General features: G+C 34.9%; 1 protein-coding gene across 1 annotated transcript in view; it reads right to left on the reverse strand.

The window, feature by feature from the left end:
• Nucleotides 1-25,372, reverse strand: part of PRR16 (proline rich 16) — a 361,985-nt gene that overhangs the window by 57,838 nt on the left and 278,775 nt on the right. The window contains exons 5-6 of the transcript XR_012053229.1: nucleotides 24,993-25,171; nucleotides 20,396-20,437 (exon numbers count right to left, since the gene is read on the reverse strand). The gene's annotated coding sequence lies outside the window, so the exon portion shown is untranslated. The remainder of the gene's footprint in view (nucleotides 1-20,395; nucleotides 20,438-24,992; nucleotides 25,172-25,372) is intronic.

Raw genomic sequence — 25,372 nt, forward strand, 5'->3', positions numbered from 1 at the left:
AGAACAGAATGCTTGAAAAGATTGCATTGCTTTGTTAGTCCCTAGCAGAGATCTGCATCCCTATAGTAGATCAGCAACCCAGAGCAAGCTTTGAAAAGTGACACCCAAGCAAACAACAGTTTAAGAATTCTCTGATGTTATTGTATTTCGGGTTCTCCATCAATGAAAATAACACCACTTACAGGTTAATTAGCTAGTTCTTGGAAAATATCACAGAGGAAAAAAATTATTTGTTTAAAAAAATTTCATTAACATTTTTTTTCCTGTCTGTGCATTGAATAGACTTTTTAAAGGTGATGAAGACTTTTTATTGGTCAAACCCCTGATACATCTATTAAATTGTTCAGTTATTTCTTATTTAAAGCTACTATAAATATGATTTTATTTCACTTATTACTTTTTGAATCAATGTAGCAGCAAAACTCATTAATTTAAATTTCTGTATTTATAACAATGACCAGGTCAGATCAGTGAAGGCTTCTCTTGCACTTGACTGTTCTTACCAAAGTAATTAATATTCATACAAAAAACCCTCATTGAGTATAAAATCCAAACAAATCCTTAATATGAATCAAGTTCTTTAATTTTCTTCTAACATCTTGAATTATGTATAAATTATCATCCTGAAGCATAAATATACTAATACTCTGTCATATAAAAAGATCAATGTTCATAATTTTATATTTATTATTGAAAAGGTAAGCAGAGGTTTGTATTGGAGGGACAAGTATAAATTACTTAAGAATTCCAAATTCATCTTCAGGTGTATTTATCCTAAGTCTCTGGAAAAATTTCCTTCTTTTTGAAGCTCCGCAGCCTAAACTGTACAGTTAAAGTATGCCAGCACTACTCTTTTGTCTGATATATTGCTATGGGCCAAGCTCTCTGGATCTCTTTAGATATTGTGGAGTAATTCCAGAGAAACTGGAACTCCCAGTTTCAGAGAAATAAGAGCTGTCCATCCCTGGAGAAGTTCAAGACCAGATTGGGTGGGGCTCTGAGCATCCTGGTCTAGTGGAAGGTGTCCCTGCCAACGGCAGCAGGGCTGGAACGAGATGGTCCATTCCAACACAAGTTGCTCTATTCTGTGAATAGCATTAGCAAGCAGGGCTTGTTTACAGTCAAAAGTCTGTAGATTTTCTACAGAAAGGCTGCCGAACTGTGAAATTTTAGTAGTCATTTATTTGAAATGCTTGAGTTAATAAATTTAAAAGTTTCTCAATATATACACTATAGAGTATCTCTTTCATCTGAAATTTATCTCAGCTTAGCACTGTTACCTGACTACTTGTATAGCAAAATGCTACTTGCAAATTGGTGTAGAGTTTCCCTCCAAATAAACATGATCGTATGTAGCCCTATGTTTGACTTCATTAATATTTCATTCTGACTGGTCTGGCATGTAGAAAAACATTTTGAGAAAGCAGGATTTGTTTCTTTGTTAATACAAATTAATTCTAAAAAGAGTTCAGAGTTATCAAGGGTAGTGAAATGTAAACTTCAAGGAATTTAGAGATTTTAGAGGAGCTAATATTTTAGTTAGAAATAAGCCTTATTAGAGTTAATTAAAATAATAATAATAACTAAGTAGGCCTTGATGAAGTTAAGAGTTAGTAGTTAACTAATAATTGATTGCTTGTCAGCACAATGTTTAGTTAGCTGGGTTTATAATGAAGAATATAGGGACTGACAAATAGCTTTTAGGAACATAAGACAATTGTGGGCCTCTTCTGTTCTAAAACCAATTGAAGACAAGGAATGGGAGTTCTACTAAGAGTTCATTTGTCATATTTGCATTGAAAAGGTAGAAAGGTCAGAACGAGGAAGATTTCATTTACTTCTGCATTCTGGGACCCCTCCCTATGAAAGGGACCAGTGACCCATTTCAAGGGACAAACTACGCATGCTTAATAGCTTTTGGAGTGATTAGCATACGAAGCGGGAATGGGATGTACTAAAATGATGAATATGTATTTGTATTTTGGGTATTCAATACTTGTATGGATAAAAGGACTCTAATCATCTGAAAGGTGCAGTGTGTATTTGGGAGCTATCCCGCACGCTGCCCGGTGTCGAATAAACATACACTTTCTAACTTTAAACTGTTAGAGAGTTTTTGTCCGTCACAGTTGGATATCGGTACTAAATCAATATCCATATTTTTTTAATAAATCAGTAGACTTATTTAATAACAAATTGGAGAGTTGAAAAGCAAACCAAATTATCTGTTCTGAGAATTATCAAGATCCTTCTGGAGTATTTTAGTGGGAAATAAATGAAGACACACTAGGGAAATATGATCCATAAGAACACAGGTGTTCTACCTGTGACAAGAAGAGGTTATCTGAAAGTTTAGCACCACTTTGATCCACTGGTGAAATTCTAAAATCATGAAAATAATTATGTTCAACTTTTAAGGAATAGACCTCACTGTACAGAAGCTGTGCAAAAAGATTCTGCCAGAATACAATAATGTGCTTATGACCCACAGCTTTTACCCTTTCAGTCTTTTAACTGTTGGGGGAAAAAATGGTGTTCCAAGGAGTCTAAGCAATTTCACAAATCGACCATAAAAGAAATAAATTTAAAATACTTAATTTTAGAAAAATTATACCCATTAATTTTTCATTATATTATTATCAAAATATGGAATATATTTCTTGATATTTTAGATATGAGAAGCTACCACTTTGCAGAGGCAGATTTAATCTTCATTTAGATCTATTTTGTCATATTTGCTATAAGCATGTAAATTTTCTATAAATTAGGATTTTTTTACTTGAACTCCTATGAAAAATTAACTTACATAATTTCTCTTTTCTTGTGCCTGTCATGCTTCTGCTTCCAAAGTAACTCTGAGGCCTAATATTTACACTACTGTAATCTCTAAAGATTTAAACTTTCTCAATACCATTTATGATCATAACTTTGTTGTTGCTGAAGAACTTGTCCTCACAGAGACTGCAAATCCCTTCATTTAAAACTGCCAGTAAGAATTTAAATTTAAACAATGGTACTTGTAATACTTCTGTTTTACCCAGACACTGATGAAAACAGAGGATGAATTAATTGGTAGAATGTAAATAGTTTTTTATAGAATATGCATACATTCATTTGTCTGGTGTTCAGTGCAGCTTCTAACCTGCTTCTCTGTCAACCGACACTGTAATCTCCATTGAAGAATAAAGAGATCTCACTTGTTTAGATTTACCTGCTTTTCTTGTGGTCCATATGCAACAGATTTGAGTCTAAAAACAAGAATTTAAATTTGAATATTTTTAAACTAGTGTCCTTGAGTCATAAAAAGTCAATTATTTTTGAAATGATGAAAAAAAAATATTTTCTGGCATAAACTAATACGTATCTCCCTGAAAAACTGCTTCTAGATAGCTTCAATTCTCAAATAGAATATACTTCTCAAGTAGCTTTTAGAATATTATTGTATCACTGCTCCTCAAACTGAGCAGAACACATGCGGATTCAATCATTGTTTTACTCTTCTTGAGTCTCAAGAAACAGGAGCCCACAGACTTGCTAAGTTTTCATTTAGAAGATGTTCAGGCAAAGAGCCAATCAGGTAATGTTTTGCAAATCTAGTTCTGTTAACCAGATTACGTGTAAAAATTTGGGAAGATCTCCACGGAAGCCCATACAGTCTCTGCTTCAAACCTAACACCATTCTCATTCTCCTCTTTCATCTGTCAGCATTTCTGTCTGTATTTTCTCTAGACTGCTTCTGGTCTCCTGGCTCCAGCTCCCTGCATTTTATGAAGCCTTACGCCAGAGGCTTTTCTCTGGAGGCTTTAAGTCTGCCACCCTTCTCTGCCGCTCCAGATTTCAGTAGACATATCTTATGCTATGCCTAGAGGAGATATCTAAAGGTCTTTTGTGTATCAGTTGAACACCCCAAAGATGAAGCTCCATTGTTAACAAGCCTCTTTTTCAGTTCCACCAGAACAAGGAAGAAGATGGGGATACAAGCCAGTAGAGCAAAATTAATGTATTTTCTGGTTTGTGTGGGCATACTTCACTTATCACCAGGAGCGGATGTATGATGCCTGACAATCATGAGTGTTCATGCTGAATAGAGGCACAAATAAATGTTCTCATGCATCTTAATTGGTGATTACTCCCCCCTGTAACAGATCCTGGCTAGAATACAGGCAAAGCAGAACCAATTGTTATTCCTAGGACTGGCTCATTATCAGCCTTAGGTAGGAGCAGATGATCTGTAGCGTCTGGTGCCTATGAGGCTGTGGGAAGCAGGCATTGAAATGTTTCCAAAGCACAGTGTATCAGGTTAAACTGGTCTCCTGTCCCTGTGCTGAGCTATTCCTGACACTCTAGTGAGCACTAGTTAGAGTCAGTGCACTGCTGTGCAGTGTGTCATCTTTGGTTACTCAGAGCCAAGAGTCTGTGTTTTTGTGCAGTGTTAAAATAGCTTCCCAGGCATTTATGATGCATGTAGCTGCTATTGCCACTCATTCATGGCAGTGAAAGCCTTTGAACTGGTTTTGGTCATAACTGCTGTAATGTTAAAAAATTATTTTTACAGTACAAATAAATGCCATCATTTTAAGCAGATGACACATAATAGCATATAGGATTCGTAAACATTTGAATATCCCTTTTAAAATTCTGTTGTATTAAAAGATATTGAAATCGGATACAAATTGCTTCTAACTACTCACTATATTATCATATGTCTCCTTGAAGTGATTCATGAATCAGGCTTGTTTGAGTATTTTAAAAGTATCACATGAACTATACTTATTCTAACATGATTAGATTCAGATACTTCTAGTGTTGCCTTAATTCTGCCCTTGATAAGTTTCTGTTCAAACTTCTAGTGACTGGGCTAAAATATAACCCATAAATTTCTGCTTTGAAAAAGAAGAAATAAACCAACATTATAACAGGAGCATAAACAGGATGTTTTGAAGTACAGTTTTCTGTTCTACCTCTTGCTATTTATGTACCCGAATTTTTAATGTGTTTAGAGATTATTCTTTAAGCTGTGTGAAAAATGCAGTGGAGTCTACATTGGGCTAATAGCTTTAAGAAGCTATTGCATAATAAGCAATATGAGTTTAGCAGCTTCAAACTCTTTCACAGCAACCACCTGTTCACATCTGATATTCAACACCAAGTGAAGATGGCTCACCCTTCTGTCATTAAAAAATCAAGTGCAATTTTCCTCACATTTGTGGGAAACAAAAAGCTATGCAACAAAGAAGAGTTAATTGATGAAAATTTTGTTTTCTGTCCATACTTTGAACTCCATAAATTTTTTTTAATTTGTTTTTTTTTTTTTTGTTTATTCTAGCAGCAGAGAGAAAAATGTCCACTTTATTTCTGTCATGCTTTTAAGCTGATTGTAGGTATCTTTTCCAAGTAAAATTATTATTTCTTTCAATGTTTTTCCACTGCAGCTATTCTGTATACTGTGGTGTGTTCTGCCTGTTGTCTTTTACCTGTTCTTCATCCAAAAAATTTTGATTCTAATATCAACATTGCTGAATATCTGTAAGTTTTATTTGTGATGATCACCTATGTCCTCACTAGAATAAGACATCAAAATTCAGATTATTACTCTTATTTTACAAGAATTGTTAGTTGTTCAAAGCTTTGAAAAATGTATTTCAAGAGCTAAATAAATAAAATTATATAGTATTAATGCCCTCTAGTTAGTCAGCGTGAATTATTTGTAACTGAGCACAGTAGTATTCAAATCTTAATTATACATATTTCAGTCATAAAATTCCATTTCATGAGAATGTAATTTGAACAATAAATGCACAAAGGGAAGGCAAGCAACAAGAATGTGCATACCTGAAGTTTATAAGTCCCTAATACGTGCCAAAAAGCAAATCAATATCGAAATAATAGCTTCCAGCTATCATATGCTGAATGTTACAGGCTATATTCAGAGAGTTAAATCTTAATATTTTATGTCCCTTAAAAGAAAAGAGCAGGTAAATCTGAGGGTAAGAATTAAGAATAAAACTACTTGAAAAACTAGTCTAATGTAACAAGATAACCTGCTGCCATTTTGGGGTTTGATTTATTTTTCTTCAATGAGAATTTTTATAGAAGAAAACTGAGTAAAACAGCATATAACATTTAGGTATTCAAAGCTCTACAGTTTCAGGTATATTTTCCTAAAAAAATAAACAAAACCAAAAAATTTTTAAAATTTTATTTAAAAGTACTTTGCATTCCATTTGACCATTTCAGTAATTTCCTTCCACTCCTTGCCCTGTAAACTTATCACTGTACAGTGTGGGCTTTACTTGGGGTCTCTCTGAGAGGAGCAGTGAATAAGTCTAATGCAGACTGAAATATCACAAAGCAAAGGATGCAACTGGAACTCTAGCATCAGTGTGGAAAGTGGTGGCCCTATAAGACATCTCATAATTTATTTTTCTCTACAATCAGAAGAATGATCTTGCAAGTTAAGTCACAAGGTAAAAACGAAGGGAAGTAACAGCTAATGAGAAACCAAAATTTTTTTGAGGTGGGCATGCACAAAGAAAAGCTTCACTTAGTTGAGCTGTACGTGTTCTACTAAGGATGTCTTGTGTGTTTGAACCATGGAGTCAACCTTAATCATCTCTCAAGTTAAATGCATTTGAGTATAGATCTGCATGTGAAAAGAAACCAACTCTGTCACACTGAAATATACACAGCCAATGATTTTCTGATATGGGAAAGGAAGTAGAAGGGAAATGGAGAGGATTTAGAACAGAAAAGCTTATGCAGCTCTTAGAAGAAGGGATTATGAATAGCTTTGGCAGCAAAAATAAAACAGATTCTTCTTGCTTGGACCATTCAGTGGAACAGTGATTTCTTTCTCTTTTCTGAAGATTCCTGTATATTCTGTACCACATAATCCTTATCAGGGGACTTCCATTACTATGTATGTAGTGAAATAATAGAACAAACCTATTGAGAGGAGTGATGCTTTGCAGAGGAGCAACATGTCCATTGCCAACAGTTTTTTTACCAAAGATTGTAAAAATAACAGTGGATTTTTGGCAGCAACTGAAATTCTTCTTTTTTAGAGGTTTCAACAAGAAAAATTACTTCTTTCTTTTATTTTATTTAGAGATAGTATTTTTAAATAGTATGATTGGTTTAGCCTTAATTACACTTCAAAACTGTTAGCTGCAGATGATACAAGATATTTTTTTCACGCACAAACAGATTCTTCCATGATGTAGAATCTCTAAATCTATATCACTTTTAATACCCAAAGGTAAGGATCAAAGTTAATATATGATAACAGAATAATATTACTGTATCTCTGTTCTCATTTTGTAAAAATGAAAAATTGGTATGACATCCTTTTTTTTAAAGTTTTCTTAAGAAAAGCTAAAGAGAGAACAATATTTACCATTTAATTATATCTTACTGGGTTTTAAACTCAGCTACTGACTGCCAGGCCTCAGACTGGCAAGGCTGAGTCATTCACTTCTGTCCTTCACAGTGAGTCATGTTCTAAGGAGGATGGGAATGGCATCATGCAAGCAGACTTAGTAATGGGAAAGAGCTCTCTTGTTTATTTGTCAATTTCCAAATATGTAAAGGTCAGAGATCCACTTGATCTTGCAAAGGAGCAAGGACTGTGCTGTGTCTGGGTAGACTTTGAAGTGGTTTGTGGTGAACTGGGTAATGGAATAAAGATATTTCAATGAGGTAAAGAAACTTGCCTTTCTAACCTCACTACTATAGCAGACACACTTGACCATAGGAAAGAAATATCAGGTGATATCCAATCTATGGCTATTGGCTAAACTAACACGACAAAGAAAATGATTAGATCTTAAAGTACAGGAAGTGGCCCTGAGTTAGGAAAACAATAGAGAGTGAAAGGGACTTCACACGTGTGACTTTGTGTGGGATTCTGGTGCACTTATAGCACTCCACTGTAAGAGTACTGAGAAACTAAGTCCAGCAGAGCAGCATCAGACTGATAAGGGATCTGTAACACGTGGTGTACAGGAACAGCCTGAAAAGTGCATCTGGTTATTGAGAGATTGGAAGAGCTGAGGACAGGGAGGTAACATCCACCTGCTGCATACAGATTTATCATGAGCAGTTATAGAGAAGACAAAAGTCATACTCTCCTGATAGGTACAGGACAAACATAGGAGACAAGTGACATAAAGTGCAGCAAAAGAAAATCAAAACAATTTTGTTTTGAGGAGGAGGAGAAAGAGGGGGGAATGTATAGAAGAGCTGTTTAAGAACAGGAACAGATTACCAGAGGTAATATGGAAATTTCTTCCCCTGGAGATGTTAATATCTCAGCTGGGCTAGGTGATGGACAACCTGTTTTAACAGGGAAGCTAGTCCTATTTTAAGATAAGGGTTGGACCAGATGATTTCAAGTATCACTTCCAATGTGAGCCATTCTCTGATTAATCAACTAAAGATATAATGTTGACCCTCTTAAAGTATTGAAATCGACCCTATGGTTATATTAGAAAACTCACTTACCAAAAAAGTATTTTATGAAAAATAGTTGCCTGAGAATAAAATACCTGAAGGACACTGAGAAACAATTTTTAGGAAAGTATTGTTTTTATGAAAAAATAAAAATTATGAATGAGACATCTTCTGCTTGATGATATATTTTAGTAAAATAAATCATATAGAATCACAGAATCATTTCATTTGGAAAAGACATTAGAGATCATTAGGTCTAACCTTTCACTGAGCACCTTGTCAACAAGACTGTAGAACTAAGTGCTGCGTGCTGTTGCTTCTTCAATACTTTCAGGGACACCCTATCACATCCATGGGAAGTCTATTTCAATTGTTTAACAACCCTTTCTGTGAAGAATTCCTCCTAATGTCCAACTGGTGCAGCTTAATGTCCCCTGGTGCAGCTTGAGGCTACGTCCTCTCAGCCTGTCACTGGTGGTCTGGAAGAAGAGGCTGTAGTTCTGTCTGGCTGCAACTTCCTCCCAGGTAGAGAGATATAAGGTCACCCTTGAGCTGTGTTTGCCTCAGGCTAAAGGACCCCAGCTCTGTCAGCTGCTCATGTTGTCACAAAGAAAAATGCAATCACATATTGGCACAAAGAAAGTAATTGTTGATTAAAATTTGTTCAGGCTGTCAGGATCTTATGAGCAAAGATATTTTCTATGCTTCATTAGACTGTGCACATTATCAACTGTTCAGCTTCCCTGAATGTGAGCTGACAGTTTTGAGGACCAATGAAAACCTTTCTCCCATTATATTATTAATTACACTACAACATTTTTATGGCTATATCTACAGATACAATTTCAGTGGCAGAGGTTACATAAAGATGAAAGGCTGGGATTCATTTTGGTGCCATCAGTTATGCTTCTAGGAAGATTAAATTCATATCTGTGTTTAGCAACAGTGAGAGATTGCCTTTTTGTGGTCCTAGGTTTGTGCAGCATACATGCATACATACCTGTGTCTGACTGGTTTCAGTACTGCCATTCTTGGTTTCCTGGATGTTTACAAAGGATCATGAACTTGTGGAGAGCACAGCACTGGGAGATCTAAGCAGAATGTTTTTCCCTCTCAAGGTGGGGTACCATGTATCAAACAGGGGTTTAATATGATTGAGTGTTAATGCTGTAGTAACATTCTAAATAAACCACAAGTTTAGAAGATTGCATGAGTAATAACCACAACACATCCTTTCTGCGTATCTTTAGAGTGTGCTTAAAAAGTGGATCCATCCTGGAACTTCTGTTTCCTAGAACCTTAGTGCTGACTGGTCTCACTGCAGTCTCTCAAAGAAGACCCAAAATGTCAGTGCCATTCCTAAATCCCAAGCTGTCTCACCACTAAAGATTCAATTTCATTATGGCTGACAAAAAGCAGTTATATAAGTAATCTGAATTACTGCATGCAGTTACAGAGGTGCAAAACTCTGAGAAGATAAATTATCAGAACCTCATGGATGGCAGAGGGACTGAATGAAGACTTTAGCCTTTTGGAATTTTTAGGAACAACAGAATGGGGTTCTGAATGTTTTCTTCTCTTTATTGTTTACCAGCTACTATTTACTAAGTGAGAGAAATTTAAAAATTAGACAAAAATTCTCATTAAAAAGTATATGCAGTACTGTTTCCTAAATTAGCCACTGCTATTATTCTACTGTATGGTCAGCTTTAAAAAAATGCAGTTGAAAGTGGTAGGTAATCCATAAACTCTGCACTTGGATTTTTGCTTTGTTTTGGTTTGGGCCTTTTTGTAGTTTTTTTTTCAATATATTTTCTTTCATACAGTATGATGAAAGGTAAGATTTTCTCTCATGGAAATTATTTAAAAAAAAAATAAGTACTCTTTCATACTAATTCATGATTTTTATTAGGAAAATAAAAATTACATAGCCAACCTAAACAACATATGGCTTTGACTTTAGTGTTTAGGCGTCTGCCGGACAAATTTGATTTAATACTATCTTATGTATTTTAATTTCTCTGAATTGAATAATGCATATCTTTATTTGTGCTTGGCGTTCTTTAATAGGAATTGGGCTTTTTTTTCAGACAAACAAGATGAAAGGCCAAGTTTTTACAGTCTGATATTTGCCGTTTTCTGTTATTTAAGTGATGTGTGAATACAACTAGGATTATTTAATAGAAACTGCCTATTTTGTATGTTTCCAAAGAGTAACAAACATTTAACATTACATTAACATTACAAGAGTACAAACATTAAAGATGCTGCATTATGTTCTAGTAATTTTTGAGTGTTCAGTCTTACGTAATTTTTGTTCTGTTCAGTATATGGAGTTTTTTGTTTCTACTTTTATCTGTGGTGGAAGCCAGAAAATATTGTAGCACAAAATACCAAAAGAATTGTTACTGGGGAAAGTTTGAGGGCTTTTTTGTACTTAAAGCAATACTGTTTATAATAAACTAGTCACCTACACTAAGATTCATAGATTCATGTACAAATTGCTCTTTTTGCTTATTTTAATATTAAACTCCTTTTTTTTTCCTAAGGATTGTAACTGTAGAAGAGTTTTGTTATATGATTAATTTTTAATTTTTTTAGCATTATATTAGCTTTGCAGAGAAATGAAGATTTTTACAGTCACATCTTTTGAGCATTCCCTACTTCCCTCTGTCCTTCTTTACCACCCCAATACCTTTCAAACCTTTTTGTAGATCAAGTTGAAGGTTTAAATGTGCCAATCCTAGGTATTTGTGTAGCTTGTAGAAGCCATCACACAGATTTGGAGTGAAAGCCAAATGTATGCCAAAGGAGAACACTGAGAGTTGAAACTTGGGTATTTCTGTAGCTGGTGTTTGCTTTGCTTTGTTTTGTTTTGTTTGGTGAGTTATAACAGTCACTGTGTTGCACTTATAGAACAGATGAATCCTGAAAAAATGCAGAGGACTGAAGGATTTTCTCCATAGCTGTACTAATATCAGTGGTCAGGCTAGCGAGTTAAAAATAGGTTCATGTGATGGAGTATTTATTTTGACATTAATTTGCAGACACATATTCTATGCCAGTTATGTGTCCACGATGATATGGTGCATTAGGGAATCTTGTATCTTGGAACTTGATGCCACCACTGTTGGATTATTCATATTTCTCAAAACGGTGTGCATATGTGCATTATGTGCATTTAATAACTTTGAAGCAACTTTTGTTTGTCAGTCTAGAAAGAATAAGCACCATAGACATCCCTCTAAAGCTTTTGTCTTGAATAAATAACAAATACAAGTAGCTGAGTTTCTCTTGTCAGCCATTAACTGCTCACTTTACCTGTGAATTCTTTCATATATTACATAATTTTAATCCCAGTCTATGTTTAATATTGTTTCAGTAAGTATAAAAAAAATCCTCACCCATGACAAACACTTCTGTTACTGAGCAACAGTTTTCAAAATAGTGAATGGCTAATATCTCTACAAGACCACAGACACACATCTTATATGTAAATTTGAAAATCTTGCATTGATTTGTATATCTGAAAGTTTTAGAAGATTAAGATTAAGATTAAGATTAAGATTAAGATTAAGATTAAGATTAAGATTAAGATTAAGATTAAATTGAGTTCCATGAAGAAGATATAGAATTTGAGTTAGGACATTAATTAGTAAACTATTTTCCTGATTCCCTTTTCTGCTTCCATGATTTTATCTAATTTCTTGATCAGCTTTTAATTAATAGGAAACTGTCAGTTTTTTGCTTCTGTTTTCTAGGGTAAGAATTATAGAAAAGGCCCAAAAAGCTCTTAATACTTTTTCATTAAGAACCAAGATTTTGAAAGTTCATTGCAGTCCATCACTGCATCCCTGAAGAAAGAAATTCATTATTAGGATTTTATTATTCTTTCTGATATGTATTATCTAAAGGCTTTTCCTTCAGCCCTGATGTTTTTGCTGAATATAGAAAGACAAATGATTTTTATTTTAAGAGGAAGTTCTTTTAGATGTTACTTGATGCATCAGCTATAAACTACCTTGCATTCCTATTCATTTCTACATCAACCTGCTGATGTCATTTTATGACGCTGTACATGGATAATTCTTATTTAATTTTAAAATGCCAGTTAGAATAAGCAAGCTTTCTTGATAATTTAATTTAGTTTGCAATTTAACATGTCTTAATTATTGTGGGAAGTGAATGGAAACTGTCAGGAATTAGTGGACTGAGCTGGTTCTAAGGCAGTTTGATCTTTCAGGCAGATGAATCAAGCAGACAGAAACACACTACCTTTCAGAAATTTGAATAAGTAAGTTTTGCTTGTATTCATGTTTTCTTATATTGCGAAGGTAAAAATATATATATTTCAGTTGCAATTTATTTATGAAAACAATATTAACAGAAAAGGTCAAAGCTTTGTTAGGTGCCAAATATGCCATAGGAATACATAGTTACATTAATTTTTCATAATTTTTTCATTAAATCAGTGAAATCAATGGAATAATCACATCATTTGGATACTCTAAAGGAAAGCAAAAAAAGTCTAACCTATGCTTTAAAGTGCTACTGCAATGATTCAGCCAAAGGCTAGAAAGGTGATTTAAACTGAGTTTAGTCTTGGTTAAAAACTGTCACAGTGTTTTGGTAAATATGAGTTTAGACAAGGCCAGTAGCTACAATTTTTACTCATCAGTGCACAAACCATAATGTAACACTACCTTTTGATATCTACATGTGTGTGTGTGAACCTGTCTGGCTTACTTACTTCCATTAAATGTACTTGTGTATGAAGAACAGCATAGCCTAGAACAGAACAGAACATTTCAGGTGCAAGGCACCTACAAATCCCACCTTGTCCAGCTGCCAGAGGACTTCTGGGCTGCGCAGGCATTAAAACACACTCTTAAGGGCTCTGTCCTGATACATCTTGAACACCTAGAAGCTTGGGACATCAGCCTGTTCTAGTGTCTGACCACCTTCTTGATAAACAAGGGCTTCCCAATCTCTGTCTGAACCCTTCAGCTTTGTGTTATTCCCATGTGTTCTGTCACTGGATCTCAAGGAGAAAATCTCAGCACCTCCACGCCTCATCTTTTGCTTCAGGAAGCTGCAAAGAGCAACAAATTTGCTCCTCAACTTCCTTTTCTTCAAATTAGACCAAACCAGAGTGAATGAATGAATGAATGAATGAATGAATGAATGAATGAAAAAAAGCCACTGAAAGTATTAAAAGAATACATCACAGGAATTTTTTCAAAAACAGACTTCTTTTCTTTAATCATTTTTTGCATGCTTCTTCCTTTAGGAAATTAATGCAAATGATACTTCTGTGCACTATTAATTATTTCTCGTCTCCTAAGAGCAGTATTTAATAGCATCAGGAATAATGGATTGCCAGGGATTAGTAGCATTATATTTACATTATGCTTGGGTGGATGATAAATGGTTTCATTGTAATAATTTAACATTTTATTTATTTTTTCTTCATCTATTCATAATTGTCTTTCTGCTATTATATTAACATTATAAATTAGTCCTAATAGACTAAGTTATCAAATTTCTTCCTTATCAGAACTGGACTGGGTTCACATAGTTTGTTGCTGGAATCCATTTGTATGATCCAGGTTAAAAAAAAAAAAAAAAGACAAAAAACCCCTGGATATATATTTAACCCCAGCCTTTAATTTGGCAGGAAAATTCTGATATGTGCATATGATTAGGACTCATCAGTAGGAGAATAAAGAGAACAAAACATCAAAAAAAGTCAATTCACTTTTCTGTGTCTACAAAATACAGTAGAAACCCTTCCTGGAACAAGATGCATAGATTCTCAACTTGTGATGGGGAAGAGATGCTTGTAGTTTCTCTGCTTAGAAGAGAGTGGTTTAATGCACAATGTGGTTTAATGCATGTGTGTTATGTTGTGGTCGCCTGTTTCAACAGCTATTCTCTGAAGAGCTTTTCCTACCATGTAGCTGTTGGTGAGAGTATTCCCCTCATGTTACCTGAAATATTTTAACTCTAAAGTGCAAGACTATTAAATAGATATCAGTTGAAAGGTAAGTAATATTACAATTTGGAGACCATTCCTTATCAAATAGCAAAAATTGTTTGCATAACTTAAATCATAAGAAACATAACAGTGATTTTTATTTTAATCTTAAGTAAAGAAGTAGGAACTAATTACTAAAGTTTTTACTATCAATTTACTTAGTTTCATAAACATGGCATGTAACTGAAAGACCAGAATATCAGCTCTTATTCTTGGAGGCTTGGTGGAAGTTTCCTGAGAGACTGAGAAAAAAAGCAACTCCCAAGACTTCAAATGTACATCTCCTCAGCTACCAGAAAACTTATCTGCTAATAGTTAAACTCCAAGTGTTAAACAAACATATCAGTGAAACTGTGGATTTATGATACCTCTAATCTTGCACTTACTCCTGAGATCCATTACATAGGACACTTAGTCTCCTGGTCAAGATGTAGCTTTAACAAAGGAGCCCAAGTAAACTGAAAATTTCCCTTCAGCATACGCCAGTCTGTTGGACCTCATGTCCAGATACATTGTTCCTGTGGAGGTAGACAGTCTGGCCAAGAAAGGTTGATCTTTTCACACATTAGACCACCTTTTCAGTGATGAGCTTTTCTTTCACCTCCACATGCTTATTAGGACTTTGCAGACTGTGTACCTGGCTTCATGTTGGATTTTTTGATTCCTCCTAGTTGCATACTGGTATTTTAGCTTTACTTTTTTTACAAAGTTATCTAAAAGAGGCAGATAATAAAAAATATTTCACTTTCTAGCTGTAATTGGATAATCTTGCAATGTATCTGTGTGGAAATCAAAGAATGATTTGCATTTATCCTTCAAATCAAACAGGTTTGTAGCAACTAGTATGTGAGGCAAAAAGAGTCTATTTCTGAAATACGTTTTCATACAGGCTTGTTATTTGCTATTTTGAGACAAACTCAAGACCTTTCCATTTCCAGTGTCAACATTCCCAGTTCCAAGGTGTTTGTAAGTAAAGCATCTGCTTTAAATGAACAAAGAATTCAATCAAGAAGTACTAAAAGTAGCCTTATAAGAATAAGTAGAGTGTTTTGGGGACGAGTTGTTTCAGGCAACAGAGAGGTTATAAAATTATTAAAAAGGTATTTAGATCCAGAACCAAACCTACTCCTCCAATTAAAAAAGGATTCAATCAACTTATCAAACTCTTCTCTCTGTCAGGGAGTACAGTTTTGAAAATATTTAATAGGCTTATATTCTTTTTCAGACAACCTGGCTTACATCATATACACATAACCATAAACCTACTTATATGGGCAGGGAGATGGCTGTTCTTTCACCTCATGCAGAAATCTCTACCCTCTTTCATAGACTAAAAAGTATTTAACATAACTACCTTAAATGTAGGATCAGGGACACTTGTTCCTCCAATTCCTCTCAAAGGAAATAAACTGGGTTCACCTTTCTGTCACAGAAGAGCAAGTGGTTTTTAAGAGAAGACATTCTACTCAAGACCAGCAGTTTAGCTTTGTACTGGTGAGGCTGCTCCCTGCAGAGAGATGTCAAGTGTCATGCTCTTAACATGGGCGCACAGACCTGAAGCTTTTGCTTGTCCCCTGTTTTTCTTATCCCTTTCCTATGTGGGTATTTTTGTGAGTGAGGCATGGAGAAGGAGGAGTGTTCAACCATTTGGGGGAGAGCACTCCAGAAGCCTTTTCAGAACAATGACTCTGATTAGGCTGGCCAATATCTTGACAGTTCTGACTACATGGTTAGTGCTATTGTACGGCCAGTCTGTCATGCACAGGTTCTGCGTGGGGCCAGAAAACCTCGGCACAACCACATCACACAAAGGCACCCTCTGTGCTGTCCTTCCGAAGAGAAAGATGGCATCCTTCTGTGAATTGCAGCATTCTAAGTCAGAATCTGATACAACAGGCCAATAGTTTGATGGAGAAGATAAAAAGGAAAGGTCTGAACAATACCATTTTGGAATGATGACTGTTGGACCATTATCAGGGTAATGTGTTTATGTGACGTTTAAGGTGCTATTAAGAAATGATAGGTTGTATATGAATTGTTGCAATCAGTTTGTGCAGAAGCAACTTAATAATACAAAACCCACGTATAACTGGAATATTAAACACTTGCATAATGAATCATTTGTTAGGCACTTTTTGAAAAGTATGCATTGTGTAAAGAATACTATATGCACTAAAAAGACATGATACAAAGAGATGGTTTGGAAAGAATTTTGTACATATATTCACCTTTTTAATTTCTGTTTTTCATTTCAAAGTTAGTTCATCACAATATCTAAGGCTGATCTAATCAGCAAATGTAGGTTTTTCCTTACCCAAAAATGTCTGGGGGTTGATTTGTTGATTTCAGCTCCATTTGTGCAAGTTCAGTTTCAGTTTAAAAAAGACCTCAAGAAGATATTCAAATTTAGTTGAACTAAGAATAAAAAACTCAGGAAGGTACCTTCAAAACATATAATTGGCTATATTACCATCAAATTAATTTTAGTGTCACAGACTGATAAAAGGGCTAAATCTTCTGTTTTCTCAATATTCAAATTGTTTAAAACTGAGAATTTCTGCCACATTTTGGAACAAAAATATGCTAAAAGTTTCATTCAAGCAAAAAAAGTCACAAATTACAATATCTCCCAGAGATCAATGTGGTCAGATATAATAATTATTTTTTCCTGGTTTTAAGTAATTTATGAACTAATATATTTTTAACATTAATTAACATCAGGTCATTCCTGTAATAATTTTTCCTATTCTTAGCTGAATGTTTTCATCAATTTTAATAAAGAAACTGCCAATTTTGAAAGGGGTTAAAATATATTATTGCAAAAATATTTTTCACACTTTTAGCAGCAGGCAGTAAACTTGATAGTGCATTCTATAACGGAATGAAAGTTAACCAGAAGGTATTGCCAAAAGTCCTAATTACTCCATAATATATGAGGACTGATTACAATTTTTAAAATGAAGTTAACATGAAAGGCTTTTAAAAAGAAAAGAAACAAAAAAGTTCTGGCAATACTGTTTCCTTTTTAGCTTCTTCCTCATTATTAAAAAAAAAAAAAGTATTTTTAAAATTTCTTCTTTCCTTTGGTTTGGCTAAATAAAATAAATCAACATGACAGAAATTTCCTTTTGGGAGAAGTTGGCTACTCGTTCCTGTACATGTCTCCTAATATTATACAGCAATGCCTATTTATATGGCACTGTGATTGTCCATTTATTATTTCTCTATATTAAGTGGGAGCTTTTAGCCATAGTTACTGGAGTTTTTTAGCTAAAAGTCATATTGGTGCATCAGTCTTTCCAGACTGCTGACACTTGTTCTTTCACAACTTTTCCACACCTGCCTGGCCCAGGGACAGCAGGTAGAATTGGCACCAGCTTTCTCCCTCAGTGCCTGGTGGGGATGTGGATGTGGCTCTGTGTGTGCCACCTTTTTGGTGGGAAGGATGTGCTGTGAGCAGCACTGCCAGCCTCTGGTGCTGAGCTCCGGGGATGCACACACACCAAAGCTGGCAGGGATGAGGTTAGTGAGAGAAAGAGCTGACAAAACCCAAATGTTTGCTATTGGGCTGGCATAAAGAATAACAAAAAACCCCAGCATCTCCAAACAGCAAGCACAGAAGGAAAAAGATGTGTATTTTGGAGTTAGGACTGATGTGGGGAAAGATCATCGTGTCCGTTCATAGTACATGGTGTGTGGCAGGACACACTCTGAGCAAGAGCCTCTGTCCCTTGGCAGGTGGCAATGTCCAAGTGCTGGACAGGCAGGTGGGTGGTGGCATCTGTGTCCAGACCAGGCTTGCATAGCAGAATTGTAGGTTGGCAGAAAAGCCACCGTGTCATCCTAGAGATCCATATGGGAACAGCTTGAGTCATTAGTCAGAGGGCACAGCATGCTGCTAATTACTGTGTTAAAAAGAGACATTAATTCACTATTGAAATATAGGAGGCTAACTTTTCTTCCTTCTGACAACTTCAGCAGTAGATTTGTTGGTAGATTAATTAATGAAATAGATGGAGCAAATGATCACAAAACCTAGTCACTTGAAAAGCTTCACCTAATATTATTTTCAGTCCCTTGGCTGCTATATTATTCTTCTTTCAAACTGTAAATCAGTGATAAATATGTGAGTAAAATCCCTGAGTAGCTTTATGTTCTCAGTATCTCTAAAAATGAGTTACCTGTGATAAAGTAATGTTTTTTACTCTCCATTCCGAAAGGTTTTTTAGATTCTAAGAATTGATGCATTTTCTGCATAACCACATCTTACTTCCTCCTTTCCAAAATAGTAGCTTAGAAACTGTTGATATTCTACTGACCAATAGTTTAGCCTCTTTTTCCCCCAGTGAACAAATTAAAAATGTGCCTATTGCAATTTGGTTTACATCTTACATTCTTTATCTGAGCCTTCGCTGTTCAGATACTGCTGCTTAAGTGCAGAAGAACATATATAGCTCTTTTTCATATAAAGCTCATTTTTAAATGATTTTATTTTTCATTTTATCACTGAAGTATTGAGTGGGCAGAAACATATACTAGTATGAGTATTTAATGTCAAAATCAAGTAAGTTAATGAGATTTAACTGTGAAGTACTATGCCTTATATAATAGAACTGAAGAAACATTTGCTGAAATATTAGGGGACAAATACTTTTGTGATGTAGACTGGTGAGATCAATTCACTGAAATGCCAAGAAATGCCAGCTGATAGCAGGCGTAAGAAAGCTCTCATGCCAAGTGCTGAAAAAGGAAAATAAATTCACCTTTGAAAAGAAGGCTGATATAATGGGAAACACCTCATTTAGAACAGAAATATCACGAAGAATATTTTCAAAGAACTTCTCAAGTTTTCAGTATAAACATCCATAATTGTAAAATTAGTTTTAATAATGTTACTTTCAGTGGTTTTCATCACCCCTAAGTACCATATACTTTACCTGCATAGTAGCAGTAATTAGCAAATCTTCCTGCTGGAATTTTTTATTGTTAAAAATACATTTGTTGTGAGATTTCAGATAAATCCGAAGCTCATACAGCTGAGAGCCTCAGATTTTATTGTTCTACTTTTCCATAGAAACCTATTTTTCCAAGAATCCTATAAAACATTTCATTTTCTCTTTAATGTGTGCTATAAGAATGTGCTTTGATCCCTTCCAGTAACTGTGAACCTTCTGAGGAGTTTTAGTCTTGAAACCTAGCAATCAGTTACAGCAAGAGGGTTCATGGAGCATTTGCACATGATAACATTTATTCATGACAGTGTGTTTTCAACCTAACATATGAACTATCTTTTAAAAATACTTTTATGAAAGCAATATATTAACTATTCTCGCTTAGCAGCATTGCTTGCTTCCCTAAGTCTTTGCTGAGTGCTCGGATGGTATATCCTTGTAGCTACTACACTGATGCTTATTAATTACTGTAGTCAATTTTACTAGGGAATGTTTGTTAGGGGAAAAAATCTAGATAATACAAAAGAAACTTCAGAATAGGCTGATCGTGTACTGCATTTCTGACAACTAAGCAATAAAACTATATTTTACGTGAATTGAAGTATAATTTTGTTATATTTGTTACAACTATTTAGCAAATTGAGCAAAAATCTTTATTTCTTTAAATCTTCTCAGCTGATTGTGATCTGTTTATGGTAAATCTGATATGATGGAGGCAGAGAAAAGATAACTTCTGAGGATGTCCTACTAGAATGACAAAACAGCCTTGGCTTACAAACACAGAATGGTGTTCACAGGAATCACAAGATCAATTAAAAATTACTTTATATTAGTAGGACATCTGTTCAAAAAGGTTCTACAAGCCTTTGAGTCTGTAAGGCTCACTTTTCAATGGAGTATGTAGTCTTTAATTATTGATTAATTCTTCACTGGGCCTTTGAGGAATCATACTTACGTAATGTGTCTGTGTTGATGCCCCATATGTCCTCACATCTTGCTGCAAATGAAGAGGGAGAAAGAAACAATAATTAAAACTATTATTAGTGTCAGCGGAGATGCTAACAAGATTTAGGCAGTGATCATACTTCAATACAAATATCTTTATAGCTCACAAAATCATAGAATGGATTGGTTTGGAAGGAATCTTAAGATTCATCTAGCTCTAAACTCCCATCATGGGCATGGATACCCCGCGCTAGAACTTGTTGCTCAGGGCCCGATGCAGCCAAGGGACACTGCTTACCACCAGGCTCCCTTGAACCCAGCTAGGCAGCTCCTCTCCCACAGAACAGCCCACCCTTCAAATCCAGTTTGGGGATGAGGATGTCACGTGGGATCATGTTGAAGGCCTTACAGACGTCTAAGTAGATGACACCTGTAAACTTGTTTAGCCCCTACGTGCTTGACGACCACAAAGTTGGTCACACAAAATTTGCTTTAACTGAAGCTGTGTGTCAGACCTCCTTGTCTTGCATGAGCCTTAACATTTCTGGCCCGAGGATCTGCCCTGTTTCCTTACCAGGCTCACTGGTAAGAACACTGGTCTGTAGTTCCCTGGTCTTCCTTTCTACCTTTTAGAAAATTGCAGTCATATTTCCCTTCTGTTTGTTTTTTCTTTCCCTAATTTCTGCTTGTGTGGACATTAGAAAATTTGGAAATGGATAACGAAGACAGACAAAATTTAAAATTCCAAAATAAAAAAATATTAAAATGTTGTCATATTGTTGTTATTACTGTCCACTGACTGCTAAACACTGTTATGAGTTCAGTGTAGCAGTATTTTATAATAAAGACTATAAAAATGCTAAAATTCTTCAACCTGCACTAAATTTTAATGTATTTTCATTTTTTAAAATTATACAGGTAACATCCAAATGCTTCATTAAATGTCTGAATTACCAGAAATAAATAAAAAATTCTATATAAGAATAGTTTGTCTTAAATTTTCATGGACAAAATAACAGTTACAAAAGAATAATAAGAACTTTAGTATCGAGTTTTTTTGTGACTCCAAATACATTTTTCCTGCCTACTCCTACTGTTCTCATGGCATCAGTTAAGCAAGTGGTCCAATTGCACAATCCACAAGGGATCAAAAACATTCATTATAACACAAATTTTAACACGTCAGAAATCTCAAAATGTGGAAACTTGTCATCAGTAGCATAAATTCTTACACACTTTTGACACTTAGGATGACAAGAAGAAAATGATAGCACAAGACTTACTATTTCTTTCATAGATCCATCACTTTGAAAATCAAAAATGTTAATTACCTTTCAGAGATATTTCCTAATAGAAGCTTTTTGTTTTTTTCAGGTGCTGCCTGAATGCTTCTAACTTTGTCCTTTTGTCTCTTTCAATGGATGTGACTTTACATGTAAAGCTGTTTTGCTAGAAGAATATTTTTATTATGAAAGTTAATGCATTGTATAGATGACTAAATATTTTCCAGGGATCAGTGCTTAATCTCTTATTTATGAAAATTTATATTCCAGGATAATTATGGTTTTTTTTTTCGTGATTCCAAAATGCTGTCTCTTCAATGTTTGTCCAGAAGAGGAAAAGAAACATCTCACTTTGAAGAGGAAGCAATCACTCACTCTTAGATTTAATTTGACTACTGTTTCATTTCTAAAATGTACCATTATTTTGTCTCTTCTTCAGATGCTTGCAAAGTTTAACTGTCTCTCTGAGTTTGACTCTCTGAGTAACATCCACTCTATGACTCAAAATGTCACTTCTGAGAAATCTTGTATCTATTAAAATACTACTTCTGCACATCTAACTGTGCTAGTACAAAGTTCCTTATGAAGATAAAATTGTGAAGAAAGAAACAAGGACAAGGGCTTTCTCAGTGTTTACAGTTTTTTCCCTGTTAATATTTCTGAGAAAGTAGCAAACATCTTTCAAAGGATCTAGTTCTGTTGCTTTTCTAAAACTAGGCTCTAGTTATGAAAATCCTTATAATTCAGGATATGACATTTACAAATTGTCACTCTAAAGCATCCTCCTACAGCACTTCAGTAAAAGTCTTGGGGTCGCTCACTACTCCTGGAGACTATTTTTTGTTTGTGTCACCACTCATTATGGCACTTCATGATATGGCTGTGGCTGCTGCTTCCTCCTGCTTCTTCAGAGCTTAATCTGAGTTTCATTCCTCTGTGACTCTCCTGCCTTTTTTTTTTTTGTTGTTGTTTGTTTGTTGTTGTTGTTAGTTTTAACCTTGTTAGGCTTTAGCTTTCTTCTTTCCATTTATAGACAAATAAAACCTATTACATACTTGAAATATATTTTGTTTGTACAAAAGAGAAAAAGAGAATGTATAAAGATATGGCGACTAAATATAGCAGTATCTTGTGACCTCTTTTTATAACAGATAGAACTAAATAGTCTTTCAGAGCCACTCCAAGATACAAGCTATTTTTTTAATGCATGTCATGATACTAGTTTGTCAAATTGCTCTTTACAACTAAGATTGGACAGCCTTCTGTAGCAATAATTTTAAATGCCCCATTTTGGATGTGGTCTTCCAAAGACCAAAGCAAAATTATTACCTCAAACAACTGGCCATTTTTCTAGTACTCAGATATACAATCGTGAATAATTTGGAATGTTGTTACTATTTTCCAGATGAATCACAAGAAAAAAAACATGTAAATTTTGCTTCAGTACTAACATCACATGAAAATATTACTTTGGTAGCTGAAATCAGTATAAAACCAAAGACAAAATTGGGAAGTGAGTATTCCCAATGGTAATAAATGCCTAATAAATATTTGCAGAGATAACACATAATTACACTACTTTGCATTAAAAAAAGCAAGTCAGATGGTGGTTTATCAAAACAATAAAATGAATATTTAATTAGCAACATTGAACATCATATGACAAATTCTATTCTCGTCAGACTTGTGAGGAAGAACACTCCTAAAAACACTACTCACTCCTACAAGTTTCTCAGTCCTGGGAAATGCTGATTATGCTGTGTAACATTGGGGATTTATTTTGTGACTTATTTCTGCTAAAACAAAACATGTCTACCTGCAGAAAGACCACCTCTTCAAATAGACATGCAGAATTGGACCACACAGGAAATCAAGACTTTCTTTTTATCAAATGATCAATCAAAAACCATCCAACCAACCAACCAACCAAACCTCCCCTCCTGCCTCCATAAATTAAAAAAAAAAAAAAAAAAAAAAAAAACCCAGGAAAAATCAATTAAGAACACATTGCATAAAAAGTTATTTTTATAGTAGGACTCCTATAACAAATGCTCACCCTTCAGTGAAACAGTAAAGGTGGATGGAAATGGGCCTTTTTGCCCATTTTTGTGCACGTATTTTTTGCACAAAGACACAAAGGTGGTGACAGCCATAAAATTAAGAGAATTAAAGCAGACCCACACTGCTCAAAGACATCTTGGTAGGGGTGTGATTGCTCTTTTTCTGCTACACTTTGCTCCTACAAGGTAGACTATGTAGACTATCCAGAATCTCTTCTAACCTGCCTTCTGGAGCTTACCGTATAATAAAAACCGCAGGAAAAAGATTGGTTTTGGACATTTACTTTGGTGTAAATTAGATTGCTTGACAATTGAATTTTATTCTATTGCTGACTCACTATCAAATTTTAACCTTTTTAATGTATCCACTGTATCTACCTATCTATTTATCTATCTATCTATCTATCTATCTATCTATCTATCTATCTATCTATCTATCTATCTGTCTATCCATAAACATGAAATTACACAGGTCTTCTCTTGACAGATTCACATTGTTATTTCAGCTGTACTAGCTCTATACAGTGCATTAACTCTTCTAACTCTTTTCTGTCTTACTTGGCAAAAAAAGAGTGATTGTACATTTTACTATATTCTAGTGAAGATTAGTGCAGGTCACAATGTGGTATTTAATAAACAGGCTGCATAGCTGCATTAAATCACCACTTGCAGAATAGCAGAAATAGTTTTCTGTATTTGTAAATATGATTGCTGTTTAAATATCTCCCATTTCCTTCCAAACACTTGTTCGCCAATGCCTAATAGACATCAGCACAGTTCAGCATTAAATTGTTCATTTGTTTTGACTTTCAACAGGAAGACACATTACTTAAGTACATTTACTGAAGCATATAATCAATTTTTTTTTTTTTTTTTGCAAGTTTCATGTTCAGTTTAAGTTAAGCTATCAATTAAATCCCTACTATTTTACAATATGACTTAAGAAGTCTGAATATTCAGCAGTATAAGGACGCTTTAGGCAAGGAATTAACACATTCTGAAGCTAATTCTAGTAAATAAAGGGAGCACACTGATATTTTGTTTTATCATCCATCTTCTGCAGTCCAGTCTTTTGCAGAATTTTGGGACGGGCAATGGAAAATAGTACATCAAAGAAGACAGCGATCTTGTGTCTACTACGATACCAGTGGAGTCAGGACTCCTGTATATCTCATATACTCTAGATTTAGCATTCTGCACTTTTTCTTCAAGAGAAACTCTCAGTAACTGAAAGTCCAAATGAAGCAAATTAAAGACACCTCACCTGGAGTAGTGCATCCAGTTCTGAGGTCCCCAGCGCAGGAGCCCTTTTGAAGTGAGTCCAGAAGAGGTCATCAGCATGAGGATGGACCACCTCTCCTGTGTTGAAAGGATGAACAACTGGGATTGTTCAGCCTGGAGAAGAACAGGCTTTGGGATGACCCCATTGCAGCCTTCCAGCACCTGAAGGCAGCAAAAAAGAAAGGTGGTGAGGGACAATTTACAAAAACATGTAGTGACAGGACAAGGGGGAATGGATTTAAAATGAAAGAGGATGGGCTTAAATTCCATATTAGGAAGAAATCCTTTACAATGAGGATGGTGAGGACAGCCAAAATTGTGGATGCCCCACATGTGAAAAATTTTCAAGGGAAGATTTGATGT

Source organism: Taeniopygia guttata, chromosome Z (genome assembly GCF_048771995.1).
Source record: "Taeniopygia guttata chromosome Z, bTaeGut7.mat, whole genome shotgun sequence".
NCBI lineage: Eukaryota > Metazoa > Chordata > Aves > Passeriformes > Estrildidae > Taeniopygia > Taeniopygia guttata.